The 3936-nt window shown below is 32.8% G+C and overlaps 1 non-coding gene across 1 annotated transcript; it reads right to left on the reverse strand.

The window, feature by feature from the left end:
* Nucleotides 1-1179: 1179 nt before the first annotated feature.
* Nucleotides 1180-1252, reverse strand: TRNAF-GAA (transfer RNA phenylalanine (anticodon GAA)). The gene has a single exon. It is a non-coding gene; the product is annotated as a tRNA-Phe (tRNA).
* Between the last annotated feature and the right edge of the window lie 2684 nt (nucleotides 1253-3936).

The following is a 3936-nucleotide window of genomic DNA, read 5'->3' on the forward strand; positions in this document are numbered from 1 at the left end:
AATATCAAAATGAAAACACTTTAGGAGTTAAAAAAGGCAACACACCTAAACTCTTAGCTCAGAAAACTATCTGAAAAAGTCATGCCAAACAGTGGATGTCAAACCATCCACATAAACATACTTCCAAGCACCATATGAAACTCCGGAAGTGACATGAAGACACAACTTCACAGATATGACAGTAACAACCAAGGCTGCTAGTACTAGGCCTATGACCTCTTGCATTAAACATGCTGCTTGCACTGTACGGCAACTAGAACTAATACAAATCTTCCAGATCCACCAGTACTGCTGTTACATGTGAAACACTATGATAGGCCAAGAAATTTCACAGCAAGGAAAAAATTTATGATAAATTAAAATCTTTTAAGGAAAATATCACAAAAAGATCAGTATATGTACAATAAAAAAAACATACTGAAAAATATGAACAGAATAAAGATCACATGAACATGGTAGCATTGTCTTGGGGACTCAAGAACCAGTAGAGGATGCTGAATTTCCTTCATTAAAAAGAAGAAAGCGACTTGTAGGTAAAGTACCATGTTCATAAATATCAGCAGTATTTCGAAAATATCGAGATTTTTTCGCAGAATTAGCAGGCTAAAACACTTTTTATATTTTGTAGTTTTCTTTATGTATGTTTTTTTATAAATGCCAATATTTTCCAGAGAAAAACAATATCTTTTAGTTTGTCACGAGATTTTGCTTGCGGGGATTTTCCCTGGAATGAGACTTGTTATACTTTCTCTGCAACCACAAATAGAACACACCGTATTTTTTACTGAATTCAACGACAGAAACCACGGAATTAAACGCACACCACAAAAAACGCCCAATCTACAGATTCTTAAAAAGATCCTAAAACAAAAAAATTGACAAAAACAAAAGCACCCAAGTGAGGATAAATTCATACACAGCGCCAAGATTACAACTCGATAAAATTTCTGTTTTCTGCTATCGATTCCTTTGGGAACTGATACTGGAAATCGGTGGGTATCCACTGGTCGTAAGCGCGCAAAAATGATCAGGAATGCAAGAAACAAAAGAAGAAATAAGCATGAGCATCGATGATGGGAACACACAATCATAGATAGCATTTGAAGGAACTTACAGAGAGTTGATATGCAGCGGAAATAAAAGACTCGGAGAAAGAAAGCGTCTTTCGGAAAAAGACAATGCGGTGAGCGTGGATCGAACACGCGACCTTCAGATCTTCAGTCTGACGCTCTCCCAACTGAGCTATCCCCGCTTGATGCTCTAACTAAATAATAATATTACTTTTGACTAACTATTAATTGGTTGAGGACCAAAACCCCCTGGTTACAAATTTCGCTGTTATTTTGAAAATATCGTGATTTTATCACAATATTTTCAAAGTCCGATGAATATTATATCAAAATTCTGTTTATTTTCAAAATATCATCTATTTTGATTTTTTTTCAAGATAAAAACATTATTTGCAAAGTGTTTTATAAACTATACATATTTGTATTTATAATATATACACGTTTACTTGTTTATTTATTTATTTGATTATAATATACTTTTATGAGGGGTGTCAACAGGTTGGGTTTGGTTGGGACCCAGGTGGAACCAGACTTGGACCAGATTTATGGGTATGGTATCGGATCCAGACCCGGGTCTAATTGGGTCCACTATAAGAAAAATCATACCTGGACCCTATAAGAATTACACGAACCAAACCCAGACCATACCCGGTAAAACCATATTTTTTTATATCATTTTTACATTGAAAAATTGCGTGTCTTTTTGACATTGGGAGAATAACAGAAATTGCAAGGTTTTTAGGAAAACACATCATATTTATCATATAATACGATCATTTTCTGCTATTTTTGAAAGGCAAGATGGGGTTAGGCAGACCCCTACTAGTTATGCAATGTCCCAACACAAGTTGATGTGCACTAGCTGCTCCTATCAGATAAGCGGAGCTGTGACGCCCCGAAATTTAAAACCCAAAATTATACAAAAAATTTTGATTTTTTTTTTAATTAATGATAGTGGAAGACTATTTAATGTCATGTCTTTGTTTGTCAATTTAAGCCGAGCTACATGGGTGAATCAATACAAAACATTATCAGAGTAAGACCAAAATATTATTTACATCATCTTTGTCAAAATATATAGAATGCTCAAAATACAAAACTTAGGAACAAGACATTATGAACTAAATCTCAAGCTGAACCCTGGATCATCCAAAGAGTGCTAGTTCTTGATGCCCTTCCTGCCCTGCAACATTCACTGTCTTGAACTTGAATAAAACCCCATTAAAAGGTCAGACTGTTGATAGTTTGGTAAGTCTATACCAATTCCAAGTAATTTAGAATATTAAAACATATTCAAGTACCAAAATATAACTTAGAGGTCACAGTTCATTCATGGCTAAGACTAGAGCATTTCCACAGAAAAGTATGACAAAATACAAAATATAACTATTTGTATTACTAGAGTATATTTTTATCTCAAATTGTGATTCAAAAGGTCTTTGTTTCGATAATTAACCATCCACCTTGGTACGTGGGGAAAGACAATCACCGACAGTCAAAGCATTCCAGAGGTATATTATTCTCATATATTTTAAACTCGGGTGCTTGATTGTGTCAGACTCAAAGTGGGTGGTCCATGACTGAAAGAAACCACTGTTAAAGCAAAATAAAAAATATGATGAATCTTAGACTAACTACAATAGTTGGGGATCTATCACCTAGAACACGTGGATAGCCCCTCCCTCCAAAAACCTATGAGTGAGTGGAGACCAATGGGATGACTCGCTCTAAAAAATCAGAATAGAATCACTCAAAGTTGTACCATTTACCTTCTCTAAGGTAACATAATAAAATTAGTCTGAAGGGTTATCTTTATTACAAGGATTATTTTATGTGCCTTACACCATGTAGGCAAAAATGAAAATCAGTAACCCAAGTACCCATTTTTAGGGTAGTAACCATAGTCCTGTGTACCTGACCCAATCAATAGTTTCTCTATATATATATGAGCACTTCGCTCGTGAGACAGATCCAAATCTTAGGTTTGTGTGTAGGCATGTTCACTTATCAGATAGTGCCTTAGTTTGTATTTCAAGGGTTTATGTTATTTTAGGCTCGTACATGAGCCAACCCTAATACAAAAGTATGCCCTATGCACAACTGTGTGCTTGTGACACCAAAAGGGTTTCTTCGAACCTTGGCCTCTTTTAAGTTGCATCTATTTCTTTTTTTTATTCAATGCAGACTATTTTATTGTTATTATGGTTTTGTGAACACAGCGCTCTATTCTTAAGCTAAACAAAATTGCACGTTGTTTTATGCATGCTTTAATTATTTTTATCTTTGAAAGGCGAGTATGAAGAATGCAAGTAAAAAATATTATTTTATTTTAGAGTATGATGCCTGCGTAAATATTATTTTATTTGAAGCATGATGCATGCAATAATAATATTTTAATGCATGTATATATATCGATATATTATTTTATTCAGAGTATGATGCAAGTAAAAACTATTATTTTATTTAAAGTTTAATGCATATATATTATTTTATTCAAAATATGATGCATGCAAAACTGTTATTTTATTTAAAGTATAATACATAAATATTTTTTTATTCAGAATACGATGCATGCAAAACTATTATTTTATTTGAGTACCATATATATTATTTTATTCATAATATGATGCATGCAAACCTATTATTTTATTAGAATTTCAATGCATATATATTATTTTATTAAGAAAAGATGTATGCACAACTGTTATTTTATTTGAGTACCATATATATATATATATATATTGTATTCATGAGACAAGACAAATATCATTTCATGCATTATGACTCAAACATAAGCAAACATGTGTGTCTCAAAAATATATTTAAATATTTAAAATTTATGCATATTTGAAAATAGAAATCTCCC

The sequence above is a fragment of the Nuphar pumila genome, chromosome 6 (genome assembly GCF_984573655.1).
Source record: "Nuphar pumila chromosome 6, dmNupPumi1.hap1.1, whole genome shotgun sequence".
Lineage (NCBI taxonomy): Eukaryota > Viridiplantae > Streptophyta > Magnoliopsida > Nymphaeales > Nymphaeaceae > Nuphar > Nuphar pumila.